The following is a 25,687-nucleotide window of genomic DNA, read 5'->3' on the forward strand; positions in this document are numbered from 1 at the left end:
ATGTTTTCAAATCCAGTTCTTTTTCTTGGAGAGCTTGACTTGTGTGGTAAAAGTGTTGTAAAATTTCATTCCACATGGTCAACATGAATACAAACCCTAGTTCTTGCATCTTGTTTGCAATGTTTTCTGCCTCTCGTATAGTTTCTCCCTTTTCTGATTGGTCTTCGGCTGTATTTTCTAATGCATCCACAATCTTTGAGTAGGACTCCAGAATTGCACTTGTTGCCACTGCATGTGCCTCCCAGCGAGTATTAGAAAGAGATTTCAACACATGATCATTGCCCAAATATGTTTTAAGAACTGCCCATCGGTGTGCTGAGGCCGAGAAAAATGTATAAAGTAACTGGACTGTTGAGAAAAAACTTACTGCCACAGGACAACAATCAACAGCACTGCGGCCAACAAGACTGAGAGTGTGCGCAGCACATGGTATGAATATGGCTTATTTGTTCTGTTCTAAAAGCTTCTTCTGCATTCCTTGATAACGCCCTGACATGTTGGCAGCGTTGTCATAAGATTGACCCCTGCACTTTGAGAAATCTCTTTTGCAAACTTGGCACAGATAATGCAGTACTTGTTTTGCCATTTCTTCACCAGTGTGGCTTTTCAGATTGAGGAATGTTATAAATGACAGGATCTGATTTCCTCGCATTATTTCGATCTATGTTAGTAGGAAGCCCCCCTGGTTTAGGTGGGTATAAGTAATAAAAAGAGAACAGAAAAATGGGGGAAGAGTGTGTCGTGGAGTGTAAGGAAGTCTAACAAAGTTCTGATTTTTCCATGATGACTACTTCGATGCTTTTTTAAAAAATATCAAATACCAAATTTTTTCAACCCCCCCCCTCATTTTTTGGTGCCCCCCTACTTTGCTGGTGCCCTAAGCACGTGCTTAGTCTCCCTATTGGGTAATCCATCCCTGGCTACAGTAAGTGAACAATAACTTTAAATGGCAGGGCTACAAAAAGAACTAAGGCTGATAAAGGCAAACCAGTAATTACAATATTAGTGGTGTACGCACACTGACTTTCTAAACCATTTTAAAATTAAATAATGCATTGTCTATCCACAATGCCTTCTAGCCAAGAAGCCCAACAGGCATTACAACTGGAACCTCGTTGTACCCTAGGCCAGAGCATCCCCTCCAATGGAACGAACTGTGCGAGGGGCCTCCGGGGGAAGAAATCTGTTCAAGCTAGCCCTTCTCTGATGGTTCTGTCAGGGTGAGGTTGCCCCCTCGACAGCTAGGCTCTGGGGCCTTCCCCCACCAAACTTGGCAATCCAGCCCTGCTGAGGCCCTGTGCTTTTGCCCTCGATTGGTCACCCCAGTGCTCTCCACTCCCAGAGTTGGGGGTCCATGGGAAAAATAATATAGCCTCAGGCTTTATTGTTTCTGCGGCACCTCCATGAAGTGGGATGGGGAGATGAGGTATGCCCTCACTGGCCCCTGCCCTCAGTGTGACCACTCTTGCCATCTAGCACCCCAAGCTTCCTAGTCTGGATCCATGAATTGTTGTCTTTGGCAACTTATGACACACCTCATGTGCCATGCACCCCTACATACACCCAATGTGTCATACATATTTGTGAGGAAGAGTCACCCCATGAGGTGCGTATTATTGGGCCCATTTTACAGATGGGCACACTGATGCATAGAGAATTAAGTGATTTGCTTAAGATTACCCAGTACATCAGAGCTGCAAATACAACACTGGAGTCCTAACTCCAAGTCCCTTATAACCAATAGGCAGCACTTTCTTTCCTAATTACGTTCATAATTCCTTTCCCATCAGAAGGAAAAGAACTCATTCTATGGCTAGTGTATTTGATTAGTTTCTTTCCAAGGTGAGATGCCAGCTGTGATTATTCTATCTAAATAGTTTAAAATACTAATTTCAAATGACAAGACGTTTAAAAATTGGGATTTTCATCACAACTGGCTTGAAGGGAGAAGAATCGTATATTTGATTTTGCTTAGTGTTCATACTGGAGGAAATGGACTCCAGCCTTGCTCTTTAATATTTAATAAAATGTTATTAATTTTTAAAAAATAAGATTTCATTTCTGATTTACCCCTACCTCCGGAATCCCAACAAAGCTTATCTAGTGCTGCCAATTTTGCACTGAGGTTTGCATTTGGTCTTGGGATCTTTTAAAAAAATATTTTATTTTTTTTAATCTCTGAAGTGCCCGGAACTGAAACAAAGCATCTCAGAGAAGTTGCCCAGCATTGCAGCACAGAGACATCATTTCAGCAGGAATGGCCAAAGTGATTGTTTTGGTGCAAATAATATAATGTGATCCACACGTATCATTTAGGCTGTGTTTCTGCTCCCACTGAAGTCAATGGCAAAGCTCTCCACAGAAGTGGGCACCATCGGTTAGTGAACAGCCTGTAAAGTCAGACTGGTCTTGTGCAGTGACTGCCCAGTGACTACTGCACGGCAAGTTAATTGCACAGTAGTGAATTAATCTTGTGGTGATGAGGTGCATGACTCAGGCCAGGGCTTCAGGGATAGTTCAGGATTTGGGGAGCAATAAAAGCAAATCACTGCTCCAGTGCAGAAGGGAATGGCACTGCTTAGATAAGAGGTGTGTGAATCCTGCAGCAAAATCACTGTTCTCTTTAATTGTACAGTTAGGAGGACTGGGAACGGCACCTTGGTGCCTCTCAGCTCCGTTTAGAGCCTATTGCTAGAGCCCAAATGTTACATGGGCCATCCATGCGCCATGCACTTATTTCTGAGCTCATCCCTCAATGGGAAGAATTTGGGAGGAAGGAATTAAAACCCAGTAAATTCTTGTTTGTGTGAGGCTGGCTGAGTTCTGGGCATAAAGCAGAGACTCAGAGCTCACACAAAACAGCACAGTTAGCTTCCTCAAGAGGCTTTGGGTGAAAGAGGAGCACTTGTTTACTGCTTCTGCAGGTGGCAAGAGTCCTTTATATCCAGCTCTGGGCATAAAAATAATGAGCTGGTGAATTTGTTAATTTGCTGCCTGCTCTTAGTTGTCTAAATGGTCTAGCTGGATTTTGGTTATCATAATGAGTCATTGAAAAACCAGGTTTGCTTCATGGATGGCTATTATTTATTTATGGTATTACAGTAGCACCCATTGGCCCCAGTCAGGTTCGGGGGCCCCCTTTATGCCAGGTGGGTGCTATACAAATGCATAAACTACAGCGCTTCAGCCACTTTACAGCAGCACACTCCCTTGAACCTGGGCAACTGGGCATCACGCATAACGCACAGTTGCCCGAAGGCTGCTTTAATGTGCAATGGCTGCCAATAGTCCACCATGGGCCAGTATGACAAATGGGCATTAGTAGGGCATAAGGATGCACCAGCCATGACCCTTTTCCTTAGCTCTGACCTTACAGAAGGGACAGCGGTATAGAAGCCACAATGCTGGCTCAGGGACACTGGAGGATCCCCTTGTACTACAGTGAGCCTCCTGGGGTTAGCTACGTTGTGACATGAAGGCCACTTTGCACCATTAGTGAGCTCAAAGCAGCTGCACTGCAGTATAGCAATGGTTTCATTCTCTTCCTTCAGGACAAGACAGGAGAGCTAGCTGGAAGTTTGCTAACAGAATGTTTAACCATTGGAAAATTTAGCTTCATCAGACACAAACCATTTAGTAGAAGCATTTCTATTTCAGTGAAACGTTTCAGAAAGAAAACAGACCCCAGAACAAAGCATTCAACTAAGATTTTTCTGTTTCAAAACAACTGTTGGTTTCCATTTAAAAATTTTTATAATATAAACATTTTAAAAAGTCAAAATTGAAAGGAAACATTTCAGTTTACCCAAAACAATTCACCCCCCCCCCCCCCGAATTTCATTTGGTGGGACAATGTGAAATGTTTTGGTTTTGTTCTGTTTTAAATGGGAATATTTTTGAAATCGCAACATTTCCCATGCAATGGACAATCCAGCTCCTGCTCAGTGGCACAAATCAGAGATAAGCTGCCAGAATTCTAAAAACAGGCACCCACACCATTTCCTTCAATTAGCTGGTAACAATCATCAGGTACCATGCTCCCTGAGAAGAAAGAAAGCCTCAGTGGAGTGACCTTAGATTCATGTTGGAACAGCTAGGAGAATTTGGCCCAGGACTATAACAAATGCAGTCACAAATGAATTGGGAAGGTGGTTGTGTTATTCCATCATGTACAAAAGCCAAAGTAGGGGCCCAATTTGCATCCTGCAGGATAGGATTAACTACCATTGACTTAAATAACCTCATGTGTGGGTGAGAACAGGGCCCTGTAGTAGAAAGCCAAATATTCTCTCTAATCCTGGATTTCCCTTACTGTGAGTCACTGAGCTGACTAGAGTATAATATTCATATATCTATTTTTCTACTGTGGGCAACTAACATTTTCCTGCAGCACATAGTGGGGAATATAGATAATCAAGTCCAGGCCTTCTCAATTTTGAAGGTGAAGTAGCAAGTCTGGATTTGAGATATTACTAATATCACATGGTGGGGTCTTGATGAAACAAACAAATCTCTAAGAAAAAAACAAAACACCTTTCTTATAGAGGGAATTGCCTGCACAGTTATTTCCTGCTTGCCAAATCTGTGTGTAATCTGTCATAGAGAATTAAAGAAGATATAATATTTCTGGATCCAGCACTGGCCTACACATTTAAATATTGCACGGTAAAGCAAGGTGGCTCTTTTTTCTAATCATCATCATCATGTGTCTTTCTCCTGTGTGTCCCCTGATTCTGCTTGTTGTATAAATGGATGCTGTCCATCAAGGACACTCATCCCTTATCTCTTCCTCTTGAGGGGTGGGGTGGGGGGATTCACTCATGGGACAAGAGAAAGCACCACTCAGTTGGCCAAAATAGGTTGCTATTGTAATGGGGATTTTTTTAGTTTATATTCTGTTTTCCTTTTGTCTTAAGGTCTAACTAGGATGCACAAAGGGCTAATGCAGAGAACCTTTTCAGTCAACTTCAGAGCTACTAGAACCTTGAATTCAAAAAGACGAACCAAAAAGCTGTTGCTTTTCTTTGTCAAACCCAATCACAATGACACAGCTGCAAAACCGAAGGCCCCGCACTTCACTGACATGAAACCCAAGAACAAACTGCAGGAAATTCAAAGTTCAGGATGATGAGCAGCCCTTAAACCGCCCAGTTGTGACTAGATTATTGAGCCAAGAGACACTAACAGCTCTTTTGGAGCCATTACAGTCTCTAGCCTAAATACATACTTAAGACCTTTCTTTAAAACCCTCAATTATTGATCTGGCAGCCTGTAACAGGTCCCTTGGAGCTCTCACCATGTAACTGTCAGTGCTGTGGCTGCTGCCCATATCCATGAAGCCTGTATGCGAAAACCACCTTGTTCTACAAATGTTACCACAGAACTTGAGGCAGGGCCAGATTAAGGGAGCAGCTTTAGGGGCTGTAGCCCAGGGCCCCGGCTCATGGGGGCCCCCCACAAAAGTAAATCACAGGCAGCGATCTCTGGGCTGCTGAAAGGGGCGCTCAGGCAGGCTGTCTGCCTGCCATACCCCCACGTCGCTCCCGGAAGCGGCTTGCTGCTGGCATGTCTCTGCAGCCCCTGGGGGGCGCACGGTGGCTTCATGCTCTGCACCTACCCCCAGCAGCATCCCTGCAGCCCCTGGCCAATAGGAGCTACAGGGGCGGCGCTTGCAGGTGCAGGCAGTGCACAGAGACCTGCTGGCTCCCTTCCCCCAGGGGCCAAGGGATGTGCTAGCAGCCAGCTGCTTCTGGGAGCGGCATGGGGCTATTGCAGGCAGGCAGCCAGAGCCCTGCTGCACTGCTGGCTGGGAGCTGCCTGTGGTAAGCACCGCCCGGCCAGAGCCTGCACCTGACCCCCCCTCCTCCACCCCTGCTCCAGATCAGAATCCCCTCCTGCACCCAAACTCCCTCCCAGACCCCACACCCCAACCCCCTGCCCCAGGTCAGAATCCCCTCCTGCACCAAACTCCCTCCCAGGAAAAAGACTTATATACAGGGGCCCCATAAAATCTAAAAGCCCCGGGCCCACAGGAGCATTAATCCAGCCCTGTCTGGAGGATTTCTTCTTCCATATGAAGTCACGCTGTCTATATTTTGTTGCTGCCCCCCACCCCAGCCCAGATACTGTATCAGATGAAGGCACACCATGGAATAAGGACCTGCAGAAGTCAGTTTGAAAACTATTGCTCAAATTCTGTCCTCAGCCCCAGAGTGCACCCTGCTGGGGGTGGGGGCATAGAAACCTCAGCAAGGGCTTCCTTAGGCTGGGTCCTTGGGGAGGCGGGGGGGAAAGGGGGTAGCATTGCTCCCTAAGTTCTGCCTCCAAGCAGCATGGATCTTTCAGACCCTGCAAGAGGTGAGGGCCCTGTCCCTCAGAGTTGCTCTGACATCTCCCCTACTGCTCCCTGATATTTTAGTTCTGTTGGGGCCATGCTGCCAGGGCTTCTCGCAGTGGTCACTACCCCCGTAACCTCCTTTAAAGCAGGGCTTTCCCAAGTGCGGAGGGCCGGCAGAAGAGTTAATGCAGTTCCAGACTGTGTTATTCCCTGCCAGATTTTCCAAGTGGCTTGGAGGGGGTCAATGCACGCTCCCCACCCCCACACCTCTAGCCTCTCCCTTCCTGCTCCTGGCCTGCCTTCTCCTCAGCTTTGGCACTCTAGTTCCACAGCTGGAACGCTGTGCGGTCTGTGGTAGCAAGGGAATGTTTCCAGAGATGCCTGGGTGGGGTGGGGATCTGTGCGTCAGAAACCCTCGGTGTAGATAATACCCTCCAGACATGCTGTCTTCCATGTATGCCAGAGTAAATCCAGAGAAATCTCACTGACTTCAGTGAAGTTAGGCTGTATTTCTAGTGGTGTGAGCTCAAAACTGAGTCTGAAATCATTTGTTTTTAAAGTAATGGCATGCAGCAAATAGTTGAAATTCCTGCATTTCCATCTGCTCCTGTGAAAAGCACAAATATCCCCTGAGCAGTCTGAAAACAAAACACCATCCAGGCCACATTTTTATGGTTGAGACAGCTTCTGAAAATAGGGTGTCATGAGGCACTGGCTGACTTACGGGCTTTAGAATGAGATAAGGAATCTTTCCTAAGGAATCTTTCCTCCGTAGGTCACTGGTTTGAATGTGACCCGGCACGGCAGTGCTTGAAAGCTGCTGCCATCTGATGGCAGCTTGTTCTCCTATGTGAAATGAGTTTTGGGCCTGGGCTTGTCCCCAGTGGGCAGATGTCCGTCGCTCAAACACCGCCATCCCTGGTTGGCATTAACTGACGTTCTTACTGGGAGGCTCAGCAGAAAAGCCAAGGGCTGACTAGGCATAAGACTGAATTACCCTCTCACCCCTAGACGAGATCGCTACAGTTCAAGGGCAAGGTCTATTAGCAGGCAAGAGTAGGGTCAACTTGCACGACCTCTGCCCCTGCTCTACCTGCTCTGTGGATTGAGGATGTCAGGCTACACAGCTCTCAACCTGGCACCATTCACAAACGTGGAAATTGACTGCAGGAAGACGGCTTAGAACAGAAGCTCCAACGAGCTAATGGTGCAATCAGCACTGTCGTAAGGATGGGTAGAATATTAAGGTGCCTAAAAAGAGCCTTTGAAAAGCGTCACTCCTACTCACCAGGCTACGGCAGTATGTGATCAGCAGCATTGTGTGTGTCACTCACAGGAGGGTTGCACGTACAATCACTTCTGTTCCCTCTGCCTGTTCTGTATCACTTTCCTTGTTCCATGTTATTTGTTTTATGTTGGTACTGTCTACGCACTTAAAGAGATTATATATTTTTCCCATGGCATAAACAAAATGACTTGCATTTCACAAGGAGAGTAATGATAATGAGAAGTCAGGCTTAGAGGGGAGTGATGGTAAATTTTATAGCAAGGAGAAATAAATCTTCTCTCTTCGACTTGGCCTAGCTACTGCATTTACTTACAAAATCATCATTGCTCTTGCTTTATAGAAGGTGAATGGGCCCATGTGGTACTGTGGGTAATTTTGCAGTGGGCAGCATTTACCTCTGAGCTGATGGCAGGAGTTCAAAGTCAGTTTAAAGCAAGACCCACGTGCATGTAGTTTAGTGCTCTTCAGAGACTGATGTCAAAAACCACCCTACAGCTCACCAAGGTTTGAAAAAGTTACAGTGCAGAAAGATGAGGTAACAATTCTTTTGAGTCCAGCCAAGCTTAAAAAGTCCCCTCTCCCCACACCTCCCACCTCCAGTCAAGGGACCGGAAGCAGTTGTGGGAAGTGTTATTAACAGCCCTAAACTGCTGCTCCCTGAAAAGTGATGTGCATTCATTTCCTTTTGTTCTCAGGGAACAGCATACTGTCTGTTGCCACCATGTATTGATTTGCCACCCAAATACAGAACAGTGGCAGCTGAACCATGGCATGAGAATAGCATTAAGATATGTTATGCACCATAAATAAACCAAAATAGACAGCCAGGAAGCGCTGGTAATCACTGCTTTGATGTAGCATGAATTATGGGGTGGCTGGTGGTGGGTTTTTTTTAAAAGGCGGGTTGTGCTTGTTTTGAGTCAGCTGCTACTGCTCGGGGAAGAGACTGAATCCCGTTTTTCATCTGCGTATCTCCACCTTCACACTGACAGCTGTTGGCCCTTGATTCAGAGGAAAGCGATCTCTGCCTCTACCTCGTGTTCCCTTTATAGTCCTCTCCTCCTCTGCCCTGCAGTCGCAGCGGGGAGACTGGAATCTTGGCCCTCTCCCAGGAGCGGAATTGAGAGGCTCCTCCTGCCAGCTACCAAGGGTTCCTGTAAAAACATCCAGGCTACATCATGACCTTCCAGCAGCAGCTTATTTAAATCTCCCTGGGTCTTGTCTGCACGACCATGTTTCTACTGCTGCCCCACTGTTGCACTAGCGCTGGCAGCACTAGTGTAGACAAGGCTCCCACGGGGTTGTTCACAACCATGTCGTCTAGTCCCACCCAGAACGTTTCATAGGCAGGCGGCTGTTGAACCCTCGTGCTCCCACCGTAGCTCGCACTGGCACAGCTGCGCCTGAGCTTGGCTTCTATTAACTTTACAGAGCCGTTCTTTAGCTGGCACAGCAAACTGCTTGTTTGGAACAATCTGTTGTCTCCTCCTGACACAGTAGCAAGGCAGCTTATTAAAACAGCCTCCGATCCTCTTTGTGGTCTTTGCACTGTCATTTTACCTCGAGCAGACAGTTGGTTTTTTTAAAAAAAATGGCTTGCTCTGAATAGCCACAAATGTATCTAAAAGTGCATAAGAGCTGCAAGAGTTCGATGAATTCTCTGACCTTATGATAATGTCGGTGTCACAGAGCACCACTAAATGCCAGAAACTGCCTTCCAGGCTGCAACTGGCTACATAATAACCCCTGCAGAATGTGGGAATGTTCATCCTGCCTGCTGCTAGTGCTCTTAATGAACTGTGTAAGCAACAGCCTTTCTTTAGACCTGTGTCCGGAAGCGCCCTCTTGTGGTTTGAAGTGCTCAACCTGCCGCCACGTTTTCAGATGCAGATCAGCAGCTTTGTCTCATTCAGCTGGGGGCTCTTCCCTAAGCCTTAGAGTTAGAACATCACTAAATGGCTCATTCATCTAATGCCAGAGACCTCATTTATTATCCGAGAGAGGAGCAAATAGTGCTGCTCTTTTTGGCTCTCTTTCCCCACAGTTGTTTCATAAAAAGGGGCACGCTTAAGAAACCATAATTCGGAACAGCTACAGTGAAACGCTGGCAAATCTTTAGTTCACCTAGCTCTATAATGACTGACCTAGATGTTCAATAATGAATTATGATTGCCAAGGGTAAAAATAGTTCCCGAGACTGTGTTATAACGCTCAGCACAATATACCCAACTAAAGGAACAATTTTAACTAGATGACAATGTTTTTTATTGCTATTGTCACTGGAGAAAGTGAGTGTTTGTTTTACTAGCATTTTGTGGAGCGGGAGGGTTATGCACTGAAGTCTTTATACGCATAAGGATGGCAATACATAAAAACAGCTCTCCTGGGAGGGAGATGTCAAGGCTGCTTTCTGGCTTCTTTTGCTGGCTGGAGAGGCTGATCCATTACCCAGCCCCTGTTCCCACTGGGAAATGTTGTCATGGATTGGTTGGTTGGGAGCTGGTGGTTTGCGCCTCTTCCACTGTCTAAATTAACACACAAACACTGTAACACAAACACCTATGCTAGCACTGAGTTAAGGGTGCGAGCTTTCCCCAAACAACAGATGTAATTATTAGTACAAATATACCGTGAATCCTGAGCTGTTTTTCGCTACTTTTAGAAATCACTTCCACTTTTACATACTATTTCAGTTAACACACTCATAGATACCTAAGAATAAGAAAGCAAAAGTCACCTGGCAACTTTAATTATGATCACAACAAACTATGAGTTGACCTTTAAGTGCTTAAAATTTACGCACATGTTTAACTTAAAGGAGGTGACCGATTAATCCCATTCCTATTCACCAACACACAAGCAGGTGCGTAACTTTAAGTACATGCGTAAGTGATTTGCCAGAGAGGCATCATTTTACAACTTTTCTCATATTTCTGTTTTGGCTTATAGGACTAACTTCACAAGAGGACTTCGGTACCCAACTCAGCTGGCACTTTAGGTGCCTAAATTCCAGAATCAGGCCACAGTGGAATGCACAAAACCTCAGCTGGGCTGCAGCCTAAACCTGTAGACATCTAAACTTGCTCAGTACCTACATGAAGTAAAATTTCCCTAGGCACCTGCTTTTGCCTCTGAGCATGTGTGCTGTGGCCCCCACACTGGCTATCTGGATGCCTAAGCCCCAGAACAATTCACAAACTGGGGGAAGATAGGCGTTCCTCTGCCCAACACACCTGCAAGGCCCAATCCAGTAAATGTGGCCAGACCTCACCTATTGAATGGTGAGCTTATCTACAGTGGTGGTGGACCTTCCTCATAACTTTTAGCCCTATCTTTTGGGTACCCATCTGGAATGTGGGCAACCCCAGTTCAAAGCCACTGGGGGTGGGGATGGAGCATGAAAGAATTTGAAGTGGGATTGCTATCCCGCAAGTGAGTCCCCTAACCCCAGGGCTCTGGGCTATGCTCAGGTGGGGCTTTCTCAGTCTTGCCTGTTGAAGCTGTTCCATTGTGGCTAAATAATGAAAAAGAGTAATTGGGCCAGAGAGAGAAAGTGCCCCATGCTCCAATGATGACAACTTCTTTTTTCAATTAGTTAATCCACATGGAACAGCTTCAACAGGCGAGACAATGGGAGCCCCACATGTGCATAACAGCCCAGTGGTTACAGCACTGTTCAAATCTCTACTCTCCCTCACATGGACTTGACCTGGGGTCTCGCACATCCCAGGTGGGTATGCTAAAGATGTGGCTACGATGTGGCTAAAGCTATGAGGCAGGTCCTGCTCCCTCAATGGCTTAGCCGCTTCCCTCCAAGAGGGGGTTTGTAGCTGAGAATCTGGAGCAGAGGGAGGCTGCAGCCTGGAATTAGGTGCCTATCTCCAAGTGGGCTGGGGTTTAGTACACGCGTCTTGGGCTGGCATCTCCCATGGGCTTGCTTAGGTGAGAAGCTGCCTGTAGTGCTGCTTTTGTGAATGCCATTCGAAGATGCCTCTCTCTCCCTATTCATTATAGAGGAGCCTAGGTGCTTAACTCAGGCTGTGTAAACCCCTGTGTTTTCCTAGGTGCCTAAAAGTTGGACACAGTGATGCTCAGCACCACCACGCCCAAGGTCCTTTGTGAATTCTCCTTTGTGAATCTTGCCCATATATGCTATGTGAAATAGCAGCAAAGTAATGGCTGTATCAGCAAACCATGTCACAGTGTATGTATATTGCCATGCAAAATAATGACTGAAATGTTCTGTCTGCCTGTCCTTAAAATATAGAAATATCTGATTTATATTTGTTTCTTGACGGTTAGAGAGAGCATCATATTTCAGATATAACAGGCCCAACTCTTTATTGTAATGTTCACCTCATCTTTTCCTCCAGTAGCATAAAGAGACCTGAGGGAGGTGGCAATGGCCTCGGGGAATAGCCTCCAACATAAGAATGGCCAACACTAGCTCACTCTGGCCCTCTCACAGCCATCAGCACAGGGCGCTCACTGGGAATGGGCAGTAGAGTATGTGGGTCAGAGAGGGCTGCACACTGGTTACTCTGACCTGGCTAATGGCCCACAGGGGACCACTGTGAGCAGAGCATAAATTAAAGCAGCCCTCCATACAGTATTGCTAATCCTGAGCATTAACAAAATCAGGAGTCAGAGCTCCTTCCCTCCAAATCATGAAATTGACTTACATTCACGAGATTTTTTTTTTAAATATACGTTTGGGGGGTCTTTTTAGTTGCTTTCTGTTTTTTGATCCTTCAGGATTCAAGTTTTCAAGGTTTCCTCCTGCAAAGTTGAGATGCTCACATGTTCACAGGACTCTAGATCCTGGGACTTTAAGAAAACCATCAAATATTGTGAGTCTCTTGGCAACAGATAACACTGCCATACATATACACCTGTATAATTAAGTGCCCCAAACCTCATTAATGCAGCATTAATATTGCCCAATGGTGCCTTGTGCCCTTCTGGAACATAGACTTCAGCTATACTCAAACCTCTGAAAACAAGGAGCTAAGGTAGCACACACTCAAAGGTCTGAAAGCAGAAATATGGAGTTAAGGTATGTGCCACCCCCTGTAACAGAAACTTAACTCTGCCTCCAGGAGTTGGCAATAGCCATTGAGCATGATTCAAGAAGGAGGTCGGACAAAATAAGTAGACCACAAGGAAGTTCTAAGAGAATATGCCATTGTTTGTGCTGCATGCCACAGATTTGAATCCCAGCATTTATCTGCACTCACTGCCTTTGGTGTGCTAGGTGCAGCTGTATTGCACGGTGGGGGGATCAGCTGGCATACATTACTGTGACATAAGGAGAGGTGCATGTGTACTTCAAAGGATCCAGTATGCCTCCTTTCAGCCCTGAGTTCTGTAGGCTGTGTCATTAGCAGCCATGGGGATTAACAGCAATGTAGTGGCATGCTCCAGGGCTTAATAAGGGGTAAGTGAAGGCAATGTGGCAGAAAGAATCCTCAGCGCAAGCATAATGAGAATGATAAATATTTTGCAAGTCTGGGGTGCTTTGTGTGGAGTAGGATCTGTTTGAGTGTAGGCCAGGTGAGGGTAGCTCCTGTTTGCTATGCAGGACCTAAACCTGTGTTTTCCCTTAGCAAAGAGAAAGTATTAGACTTTGTCCTACGGGGCTCATGTGCACTGTTCCCTGAGTGTCTGGTAGCATCTGCAAAGGCAGCCTGTTAGTATGTGTGGGTTATCAATGTGTTGGGGCATCACTCCCAAAAAGGGGCAGAGTTAAGGTTGTATCATGAGGTGTTGTTAGGGTGACCAGATGTTCCAATTTTATAGGGACAGTCCTGATATTTGGGGCTTTGTTTTATACAGGCGCCTATTACACGGCACCCCCGTCCCAATTTTTCACACTTGCTGTGTGGTCACCCTAGGTGTCATGAGTATCTTAACACTCTCTGTATTTCCTATTTTTGAGACGTTTGTTTGTGTTACCTTAACGCATTGTTTCCTGGTTTTCAGAGGTTTGAGCAGAGCTGAACTTGATGTTTTGGAAGGGTAAAGGACACCAATGGGTAACCTTATCACTGTGTTAATGAAGTTGGGGGGCATTTAATTTCCTTATTTTTTTTATAAAATAATTTCTTAGCATCACAATGTACAACAGCCCGGCTCTCCCTTGCTCCTTGAGAATGATCTCCCCAGCAACTGAATGCACTGTCTGTATGTTAGCCTTGTCACTGCTCCTGCATCCTGTCTCCTGTCTCTCTGTTTATCCAGCCTCGCTCAGTTCACCCTCTCAGCCTTCTGCCCCACAGACAGGTGTTGGACGTGGGCCTGCAGGCTGAGGCCCTGGGGAGAGGATGTGGAAACAGTGCAGGGACTAGCATGCAGGCCGTGGGACATTTTTTGACGGGGCAGACAGACATGAGAGGGAGTGGATGTGGGAGGTCTGAGGGCACAGAGCTGAAGCTCCCACAGCTCAGACTGTTGTGTGTTGGCCAGGGGGCTGGAATACCCACCCCACACAAAGGAGCTAAAAAGGGAAGTAGAAACCGGCAGCAAACAACCCCCTCGTGGGCTCAGCCTTCCATTTGGGATGCTTCCAGCAACCTGGGCAGCAGTTATGGCCGCACCACTTTCCCCTTTGAATCCACCGCACTCCCACATCCAGCAGTTTGAATCCTGCAGCTCTGCCAGTGTCATTCCTGCTTAGGGCACTCAGGCTCAGACTCTCCTGGGCCTAGTGGCACGTGAGGCAACATATTTTGCCCACTGCTGTCTATCCAGAGCAAGATGCTTGGCTCCATCGTAAGAGGTCTCCATCATCCTCTTTGATTGCCTTATGATAGGTCATTTTTTTGTCCTCCACATCTTCTCTTCCCTCCAGGTGAAATCCAATCTACAATGGACCTTGTGCTTCTGCCACAAGACGTGATCTGACAACATGGCCGAACTACCATAGCCATCTCTGTCTAATATTGACTCCTTTGTCTGCTGACCTATGTGGTACAGCAGTTCCACATTGGTTACATGAGCGCACCAATAAATGCCTAATATTCTTCTTAAACAACGTTGGTGGAATACATTCAGCTTCCTGTTGTTTACTTTCACCATCTCCCTCACTTTTGAGGCACACATAATGTTGGAAGGACAATAGTGTTGCACAATCTCATTTTAGTGTGTAGATGTATCTTCTTACTCTTCCAACTATGTGACAAATGGAACAATATTCCCTAATGTTACTGATTCTTGCCTTTATTTCTTTAGTGCAGTGGCTCTCAACCTTTCCAGACTACTGCACCCCCTTCAGGAGTTTGATTTGCCTCATGTACCCCGCAAGTTTCACCTCACTTAAAAACTACTTGCTTACAAAATCAGACATAGAAATACAAAAGTGACACAGCACACTATGACTGAAAAATCATTTACTTTCTCATTTTTACCATATAATTATAAAATAAAGCCATTGGAATATAAATATTGTACTTACATTTCAGTGTATGGTATATAGAGCAGTCTAAACAAGTCATTGTCTTTATGAAATTTTAGTTCATACTGACTTCGCTACTGCTTTTTCTGTAGCCTGTTGTAAAACTAGGCAAATATCTAGATGATGATGTACTCCCTGGAATACCTCTGCATACCCCCAGGGGTAAACATACTCCTGGCTGAGAACCACTGCTTTAGTGGGCTAGCTATTAGCAGTAGTGTGTCAGGTCTACTTCATCTCCGGTTGCCAACTTTCTACTCGCACAAAACCAAAACACGCTTCGCCTGCTCCCTGCCTCGCAACTCCTCCGAGGCCCCACCCATGCTCCACCCCTTCTCCAAGACCCCCACCTGCCCGCTCACTCCATCCCCTCCTCCCTCTGTTGCTCACTCTTCCCACCCTCACTCAATTGCTCATTTTCACCGCGCTGGCTTAGGGGGCTGGGCTGCGGGAGGGGCTGAGGGCTCCACCTGCGGGTGCGGGCTCCAGGGTGGGGCCAGAAATGAGGAGTTCAGGGTCTGGGAGGGGGCTCCAGGCTGAGGCAGTGGTTTGGGATGTAAGGGGGGGCAGTGAGGACTCTGGCTGGGGGTGTGAGCTCTTGCGTGGGGCCAGGGATGAGGGGTTTGGGGTGCAGGAGGGGGCTCTGGGCTGGGGGGTGGAGCTGAGAGGTTTGGAATATGGGAGGGGGCTCCGGGCTGAGGCAAGGGGTTGGGGTGTGGGAGGTGGTACAGGCTCTGGGCTGGGGGTGTGGTCTCTGGGGTGGGGCCAGAAATGAAGGGTTCAGGGTGTGGGAGGAGGCTCCGGTCTGGGGCAGGGGGTTGGGGAAGTGGGGGCTCTGGCTGGGGGTGCAGACTGTGAGGTGGGGCTGGGGCTGAGGAGTTTGGGGTGCAGGAAGGTGCTCCAGGCTGGGACCGAGGGGGTTCGGAGGGCAGGAGGGGGATCAGGGCTGGGGCAGGAGGTTGGGGTATGGGGGAGGTTCAGGGGTGCAGGCTCTGGCCGGAGCTTACCTCAAGCAGCTCCCAGAAGCAGCGGCATGTCCCCCCTCCAGCTCCTACGTGGAGACATGGCCAGGTGGCTCTGCGCGCCGCCCTGTCCGCAGGCTCTATTCTAGAAAATAAGTGCTTGTGGGTTTCCAGGCTAGGCTCAGTTAGTGTCTCTCATTGGGGAGCTCCCTGCCCAGCCACTGCTGCTCACCCATAAGCCCCCACACAGACCTGGACTCTGCTGTAATGGGGGGTGGTCACAGCCTGTTCCATGTGTGCCTCTGATTGAGGGTGAAAAGAAATACTGACTAGCACCATTCATTCTCTGCACTGGATGAGGCAGGGATCCGGTGGAAAAAAAAGTAGGTGATCGTGTAATTAAAGACTGTATCATAATGCATATGCACAAATAAGTCTCATTGATGGTCAAAGTGACTTAGGCTCCTAAATACCTAAGTGACTTGAAAACGGGACACAAGCTTCTAAATCACTTCATTGCTTTACAAATGTGTTCCCGCTGTCATTTTATTTGCCTTTCCTATCTGTCTTTACATTATTTTAAACATGCTGTGTATAGCCTTGTAATAGAAGGACTGAATTGTACAAAGCTTGCACTCAATAAAATGTCATAACCATGCCAAGCTATAACAACTGGATTGATTAATCCAGGATGGGCTTTACTGAGGATGCAAGGGATCACCGCCAGTCAGTGATGCTAGCACTGCTCTTTAAAAAAACAATAAAAGGAATTTTAGTTTGCAGTGCCTGTAAATGGGTGTCTTGACCATAATTTCTGTGGCACCTTGAATCTTAACTATGAATCTCGTGTCGTCTCATGTTTTCTTGAAAGGCCCCTTGCCAAATCAGCAGAATAGGTCGCAGTAGCATGCGTCCATACACTACTGGTCTGGGTAAGGGCCTGTTCAAAGTCCATGAGACCTTTTCCACTAACTTTAGTGGGCTTTGGATGAGTTAAAGCATAGGCAAAGGCTTCCAACCCTGTGGAAAATGTAATAGGCCATGCTCGTTACTCATACCTTTCCCAGACCTGAAGAAGAGCTTTGTGTGGCTAAAAAGCTTGTCTTTCTCATCAACAGACACTGTACCAATGAACCATATTACCTCACCCACCTTGTCTTTTTAACTGCTTGCAATCCTTTATCGGAGTTTACTGAAATAAACTATGGGCCCCATTCTGCTATCCTTTCTGATGCTGAGTAGTACCTTTCTCTGCAAGGAGTTCCTTTCATTTCCAGGAGACAGGGTAGCAGAATATGGCCCAAAGAAAAGAAGGAAAGCCATCAAAGCCAGTGGTAAAGTACTGATTGACCATTCCATGAATAAGGGCATGTGGTGCTGGCATTAGGGGTGGGCAGGCTGGCCTGCCGCCCAGGCACGGTACTCAAGGGGGCGCCATGCTGCTCCCTGCCACCCACCTGACCTGCCGACAGCCGCGGGGCTTAAAAGCAGACAGGCAGGTGCGGCAGCGTCTGGAGAGGGCAGACGAACCGAGCTGCAGGGGTGCAGCTGGACCAGCCAGATAACTCCTCTGGAGCAGGGGTGCCCCTCCTCCCCTGCTCCATTGCCGTCTGTAGCCACACTGCTCCTCCCCTCCTTCACTCCCCCCCACCCCCCCCGTGCCCATGGAGACGCCCCTGGCCAAGCTCAGGACCTGAAACCTGGCTCCTGTTTCTGTGCGGGGCAGGGCACTGATGTCACAGTGTTTCCTTTCCCGCACCTGTGTACCCCGGTCTCCACTGCACTGGGGCGGGGGTCAGGGGGAGCACGTCTATGCTGGTGCCTCTGGGTCTGGAGTGGGAGCTGCCTGGCCCTGCTGTTCAGGCTTATGAATGTTCTGCTTAAAGAGATAGTGCTCTGACACACTCGGACACATACCTGTTCCTGCCAACACCACACTTACACAATCACTCTCTCTCTCACACTCCCCCCAACTCATACACACTCCACCCCCAACTCACACACTTATACACTCCCCCAACACTCTCTCTCTCGCTCACAGGCACACACATACATAGACGTTTCTCCATCACAAACACACTTTCTCCCTCACACACACACAGTCCCCGCAAAACTCAGAGCTGGGTCCCAGACGGTGTTTAATTTGTGCTGGGGCTGAGCCCTGGCACCTCTTTCAATACAAATTAAGCACTGGGAGGAGACAGCAGGGCCTGGAGGTGATGGGGGGAGCTGTGGGGAAGCCATAGGGGTCAGGGGTGATGGGGGGAACCCACAGGGATTGGGGTGATGGGGGGATGGGAAGCCTGCAGGGGCCAGAGGCACCAAAATACAAGTTAGCCCAGAGTGCCATTTTCCCTAAGGCCAGCCCTGCATGTCTACACTAGTGACTGTAGGTGTGTCCATGCGTGGGCATATGTCATAATCCCCCCTACTGTCCATACTTAATCCCAGAAACACATCTCAAGGTGAACAGCGTGTGAGTAAGCGAGCATACCAGAGGGCTGTGGATAAGTACACTCCTTAGGCTGTGGCATGGTCCTGTACTGTCTGCAGTATCAACAGGGGTAACAGGCAAGTACCAGGTCTCAAATTTCATTAGGCTTCCACTCCCATTCCCACAAGGCACTGAACCCTTTTCTTCCTGACCCTTCACAACCTAGGTCCCTGTCCTCATCTGCACTGGTAGAAGCATGTTGCACTGACTGACCCCAGAACAGCTTTCTGCTGTGACAATGGATTTAACGCTGAGCGCAGTCGCTTGCCCTGCTGAGGTTACTCAGGAGCTGATCAATGTGTGGACAGACTCCACCCTTTTCCATGAATTCAGCTGGAACAGCAGGAATATTCACCTGTACCAGGAAATTTTCATGGAGGCTGGAGTGGGTGGGCATTGAGCAGAGTCTGGCCCAGTGCTGTGAACACATGAAGCACTTGAGGCTCCTGTACAGGAAAGCAGAGACTCCAACAGGTGGTCTGGGAGGGCATGTCATACCTGTCTCTTCTACAAGGTGCTTGAGTAGGTGCTGTCATGAGATCCCCGTACTGAGCTTGAAGTGGCTCATGATTCCCTTCTCAGCCCTGCTGGTCTCATTGTCTGAGAAGACATCTATGAGGGCCAGAATGAGGAGGCAGCAGGGATTGTGGTGGACACCCCAGAATACCCAGAGGATGAGGAACATGTGATTCTGCGCCACTACCTGGTGCAGAGTGTTGAAGGAGCCCTACAGCTGTGGCAGGAACCAGAGTCCCAAGCTGCTAAATTACAGTTGACCCCCACCCTCCACCCCAATATCCCACCTTGCTCTGGTGCTAAATTCCCAATTCTAAGTTCCAGGGTATTTGAAGCTCTGTGCACCGACTCTTACTCCCTGGGTAATACAGCCTGCAGTGCTGAAGCCACAGCATTGTCATACCCCATCTCCTTACCAAATTCCTCCAACATTCCCCCACTTGGTTTCGCCCCTGCTCTGCTCCACCCCAACAGAGTCCTCAAGTGAGACAGAGTTCTCAGTCGATGATTTTATTGATTTCTGATGAAGCACAATTAGGCATTTGGCTTCTAAAGCTATTTTTTTCAAATACTTTATAAAGGAAAAATCAATGTGCCCTTGTGTCTGTGCATTTTCTCAGCCAGCAGCCAGCCAGAGATGGTCCTAGGGCCTCTGGAGAGGTCCTGGCTGGGGAAGGGAACAGAACATAGCTGTTGAAAACTTTACAGTTGGTTGCCTCAGGAAAAAAGTTAGTTATAGCACTCTGTTCTCCCTTGGATAATTACATATTTTCAGTGCTTCTCCTACCCCCCCCCCACCGATTTTCCCATTTCCTTACAAACTGGAGCAGCATGGGATGGGTGTTGGGGAGGGAGGGGAGATAGGTTTCAGATGGGAAAGGTAACAGAAAGTTGTAGAAAAGTTAGAGTTGGTTGTCTAAGGAGAAGCTAATTATGTCAGTCTTATTCCCTTGGAAGATTACCAAGTCTTTACAGTCTCTGTCTTTGGTTTCTGCCTTCTCCCCACACAGAGCAACGCTATTCAAGCTGGGAGAAAGTGGGGGTGGGAGACGGATTGGTCTGGCGGTTGGATAAAAATAGTGCAGTGTCCTTTTCCAGTTGTCTGAAGTGACAAGTTGTGGTGCTGAGTTGAATCTTCAGAAAACCTAATGAAGTTGCAGTGTGTCTTTTTCTTGCTCTGCCCATTTCACCATTGTTAGGCAGACACAGGGGCAGGATTTTGAGGCCAAGCTGGTGGCTGGGGGTGGGTGAGGTGGGGGTGGCTGATCTCCTTTAGCATGAAAGCTTCCTATGCTAGTGGAGAATTTAGTCAATTTAATTCAAATTTCCTCCCAATCCTGAAAGCACATTTCAGCAAATTTCTGTTGTAGCAAAAACTCCAGCTGGTTCTTCAGGTTCACTGGCAGTGCAAATCTGCTTGGTCCACCTTCATAGCTAATCAATATCCTCCATTCAGCAATATGTAGAGAATGGAGGGGGGTGACCATTAGCAGAAACATCTCTCTGGCATAGATTGCCAGATCTCTTCCACCGGACTGGAAAGGCTTTTCTCTTTTCCATTCTGGTACTTTGAAAACCGCTATGGTCTCCAAATGTTGGCAAGCCTTAAGGGAAGAAATTGTGAACAGGTAACATAGCCCCTGGAAGGAATTACGTCCCCCCCCACCCCACTTCCCCTGTTGAGACTGTATGAACATGTTAAATTGTTAAAAACAGTAGTACAGATTTCTTACCATTACTAGCCTCTGGTCCTTCCTGTTGGGCTTCAAAAGTTGTCTGAGAACTGAAGATAGTTGAACCATTGTATTCCTAAAATGCTAGAAAGTATCAGAATTGCAGCCTTTAATAGCAAAGTTATGATACATGGGGCGGGTGGGATTTCTTAGCATGTTCAGAAGGTAAAAAATAGAATGCTACCCTTGTCTTTGAATTGGCAGGACCTTCAGCTTCCGAGAGGGAAACCATTCCACCAGGAAGGCAGGAGCAACTCTCCAGAGACAGTCAGAGAAGGACCCTGAAGGACCATTGGCTTGGAGAAGAGGAATCAGGAGCAGTTTGAGTCCCTCGGGGCACGGAAGGATCATGCTCTTCAGCAGGAAGGGACACTGATGAACTGGTTCATGGAGCAGGTGACACACCATAAGAAATGGGAGAATTCCCTGATCAAGAGGCTCATTGAACTGGTGGCCAAAAGAGTGAGGCATCTGCCTGCTGCCAAGGCCTCAGAACCAGCTGATCAGCTGCCTTTTCTGGTGGCCAGCCAGGATGCTGCCAAACCAGAGCCTCCTGTTGCAGTGACACCCCTCCCCTACAAACAGACCAGGAGGAGAACACTGATCCTGCAGGAGTCCCAGAACACCAGCATGTACTGGCCCTGAAGGAGATGTCCCCAGTTGTTACCAAGAGTCATTGTCTCTCATTTTTCACCCCTGCTGATGAGGAGGGAAAGGAGACGAGTGCAGAGACATTAAACTGTGGGCCGTGTTCTCAGCTGTGAACAGACACTTTGGTAAAAAGCTCTTGTTCTGATTTCAGAATCTTTCCATTAAACTTTCTCTCTCATACTTTTAATAATGATTATGCTTTGTTTAACTGTGTGTTGGTCCTTATTCCTAGTGATTAACTGAAGCGGGGTTTTTGTTTTTGATTGGGCTGCAAGCTTCTTGCCTCATGTCATGAAACGGTATGTAAAAATCAGGTGCAACTAGTTTTTGAGGCTTCCCCACCCCAAGATTCATAAATATCTTAAGTGGTACAGTTACCCAGGAAGACTGAGGAAAGTGATGTGTGTGTGGTGATGTGCTTTTAAAGCACTACTGTTGTTCAATGTAGCAGATTTCTAAAGCACACAAAAGGGGTTGATCGATGTCTTAACGGCTTTATTACGCATGTTGAAAATCAAAATCCAAGAACAATAACAAAGACAAAAGGAACATACTGACAATAATGGCTTCTACCAGTACCCTGTAGAGAACCAACCTTTCACCCTCTGAAAGTTTAAGCAATTTCAACCATACCAGGCATTACTGTTCTAACAGCTGTTACTTGCAGTTAGCACTACTGACAATGAAAAGTTAAAAAAACCCCAAAAACTAAGCAGACCACAACTATGGCTACAATACTCCCCACCCAAAGCAAACCATCATAAGCTTGTTAAAAAAGTTTGAGTGCTTCTGATAAGAGAGGTTTCTAAAGAAGTGTGAATAGTGAAAGACAAAATCATTGTACAATGACCCCATAACAGCTCAACCACCACCCTCCACAGCACATACTCAACCCCAAGGTGACAATCCAATGGAGATGCTCTGCTATAATTGTCTTTAATGTGTGCAACGTCATATGAACAAATGGCTAATGACCTTTGGCTACAGAGGAACAAAACCCGCACAAAGCTATGTAGCTCCATAAGTGCGTACCAATGTTTCCTCATGTGCATTTCCAGCAGTTTTACAAGACGTGAAGCTGTCCCTTGGCACAGGAAGATGTCATCCTCTGCCTTCAAGCTGTATTGAGATGTGTGCACATATGACATCCCTGATTTCCCTTGTCCACTGGAAACCAGGCCCAGTGTGCACATGAATGGGATCTGGCTGCCCGTACAAAGTTTATAAATCAGACTTGCCCTTGGGCAAGAAGAACTCCCCTTTTCCCTCACAAATGTTAACTTGTGCACTAGGTTCACCGGGGACCAAAGCCCTGAGGTAAGTGGGGACGTGGCATACCGGGAGGAAGCATGAGCAAGAGAACATGAAAGGGGAGGGCTCCTGCCTCATGCTAAGAAAGCAGGACAAACAGCAAGTTATCTCAAGTGCCTATACACAAATGCAAGAAGCCTGGGAAACAAGCAGGGAGAACTGGAAGTCCTGGCACAGTCAAGGAAGTATGATGTGATTGGAATAACAGAGACTTGGTGGGATAACTCACATGACTGGAGTACTGTCATGGATGGATATAAACTGTTCAGGAAGGACAGGCAGGGCAGAAAAGGTGGGGGAGTTGCATTGTATGTAAGAGAGCAGTATGACTGCTCAGAGCTCCGGTATGAAACTGCAGAAAAACCTGAGTGTCTCGGGATTAAGTTTAGAAGCGTGAGCAACAAGGGTGATGTCATGGTGGGAGTCTGCTATAGACCACCGGATCAGGGGGATGAGGTGGACGAGGCTTTCTTCCGGCAACTCATGGAAGTTACAAGATCGCAGGCCCTGGTTCTCATGGGAGACTTCAATCACCCTGATATCTGCTGGGAGAGCAATACAGCAGTGCACAGACAATCCAGGAAGTTTTTGGAAAGTGTAGGGGACAATTGCCTGGTGCAAGTGCTGGAGGAACCAACTAGGGGCAGAGCTCTTCTTGACCTGCTGCTCACAAACTGGGAAGAATTAGTAGGGGAAGCAAAAGTGGATGGGAACCTGGGAGGCAGTGACCATGAGATGATTGAGTTCAGGATCCAGACACAGGGAAGAAAGGAGAGCAGCAGAATACGGACCTTGGACTTCAGAAAAGCAGACTTTGAGTCCCTCAGGGAACTGATGGGCAGGATCCCCTGGGAGAATAACATGAGGGGGAAAGGAGTCCAGGAGAGCTGGCTGTATTTTAAAGAATCCTTATTGAGGTTACAGGAACAAACCATCCTGATGTGTAGAAAGAATAGTAAATATGGCAGGAGACCAGCTTGGTTTAACAGTGAAATCCTTGCTGATCTTAAACACAAAAAAGAAGCTTACAAGAAGTGGAAGATTGGACAAATGACCAGGGAAGAGTATAAAAATATTGCTCGGGCTTGCAGGAGTGAAATCAGGAAGGCCAAATCACACCTGGAGGTGCAGCTAGCAAGAGATGTTAAGAGTAACAAGAAGAGTTTCTTCAGGTATGTTAGCAACAAGAAGAAAGTCAAGGAAAGTGTGGGCCCCCTACTGAATGAGGGAGGCAACCTAGTGACAGAGGATGTGGAAAAAGCTCATGTACTCAATGCTTTTTTTGCCTCTGTCTTCACGAACAAGGTCAGCTCCCAGACTGCTGCACTGGGCAGCACAGCATGGGGAGGAGGTGACCAGCCCTCTGTGAAGAAAGAAGTGGTTTGGGACTATTTAGAAAAGCTGGACGAGCACAAGTCCATGGGACCAGATGCGCTGCATCCGAGAGTGCTAAAGGAGTTGGCGGATGTGATTGCAGAGCCATTGGCCATTATCTTTGAAAACTCATGGTGATTGGGGGAGGTCCCGGATGACTGGAAAAAAGCTAATGTAGTGCCCAAATTTAAAAAAGGGAAGAAGGAGGATCCTGGGAACTACAGGCCAGTCAGCCTGACCTCAGTCCCTGGAAAAAACGTGGAGCAGGTCCTCAGGGAATCAATTCTGAAGCACTTAGAGGAGAGGAAGGTGATCAGGAACAGTCAGCATGGCACCAAGGGCAAGTCATGCCTGACTAATCTAATTGCCTTCTATGATGAGATAACTGGCTCTGTGGATGAGGGGAAAGCAGTAGACGTGTTGTTCCTTGACTTTAGCAAAGCTTTTGACATGGTCTCCCCTGGTCTCCCACAACCAGTAAGTTAAAGAAGTATGGGCTGGATGAATGGACTATAAGGTGGATAGAAATCTGGCTACATTGTTGGGCTCAATGGGGAGTGATCACTGGCTGCATGTCTAGTTGGCACCCGGTATCAAGTGGAGTGCCCCAAGGATCGGTCCTCGGGCCGGTTTTGTTCAATATCTTCATAAATGACCTGGAGGATGGTGTGGATTGCACCCTCAACAAGTTTGCAGATGACACTAAACTGGGAGGAGAGGTAGATACTCTGGAGGGTAGGGATAGGATACAGAGGGCCCTAGACAAATTAGAGGATTGGGCCAAAAGAAATCTGATGAGGTTCAACAAGGACAAGTGCAGAGTCCTGCACTTAGGACAGAAGAATCCCATGCACTGCTACAGACTAGGGACCGAATGGCTAGGCAGCAGTTCTGCAGAAAAGGACCTAGGGGTTACAGTGGACGAGAAGCTGGATATGAGTCAACAGTGTGCCCTTGTTGCAAAAGAAGGCCAATGGCATTTTGGGATGTATATTTAGGGGCATTGCCAGGAGAGCAAGGGATGTGATCGTTCCCTCTATTCGACATTGGTGAGGCCTCATCTGGAGTACTGTGTCCAGTTTTGGGCCCCACACTACAGGAAGGATGTGGAAAAATTGGAAAACATCCAGCGGAGGACAACAAAAATGATTAGGGAACTGGAACACATGACTTATGAGGAGAGGCTAAAGGAACTGGGATTGTTTAGTCTGCAGAAGAGAAGAACGATGGGGGATTTGATAGCTGCATTCAGCTACCTGAAAGGGGGTTCCAGGGAGGATGGATCTAGACTGTTCTCAGTGGTACCAGATGACAGAACAAGGAGTAATGGTCTCAAGTTGCAGTGGGGGAGGTTTAGGTTGGATATTAGGAAAAACTTTTTCACTAGGAGGGTGGTGAAACACTGGAATGCGTTATCGAGGGAGGTGGTGGAATCTCCTTCCTTAGAAGTTTTTAAGGTCAGGCTTGACAAAGCCCTGGCTGGAATGATTTAGTTGGGGATTGGTCCTGCTTTGAGCAGGGGGTTGGATTAGATGACCTCCTGAGGTCCCTTCCAACCCTGATATTCT

At 47.4% G+C, this 25,687-nt stretch overlaps 1 long non-coding RNA gene across 1 annotated transcript in view; it reads left to right on the forward strand.

The window, feature by feature from the left end:
- Positions 1-21,601, forward strand: part of LOC119565698 — an 88,419-nt gene extending 66,818 nt beyond the window's left edge. Inside the window, exon 6 of the long non-coding RNA XR_006289663.1 lies at positions 20,988-21,601. This is a non-coding gene — a long non-coding RNA (uncharacterized LOC119565698). The remainder of the gene's footprint in view (positions 1-20,987) is intronic.
- Positions 21,602-25,687: the final 4,086 nt, after the last annotated feature.

The sequence above is a fragment of the Chelonia mydas genome, chromosome 3, assembly GCF_015237465.2.
Source record: "Chelonia mydas isolate rCheMyd1 chromosome 3, rCheMyd1.pri.v2, whole genome shotgun sequence".
Taxonomy (NCBI): domain Eukaryota; kingdom Metazoa; phylum Chordata; order Testudines; family Cheloniidae; genus Chelonia; species Chelonia mydas.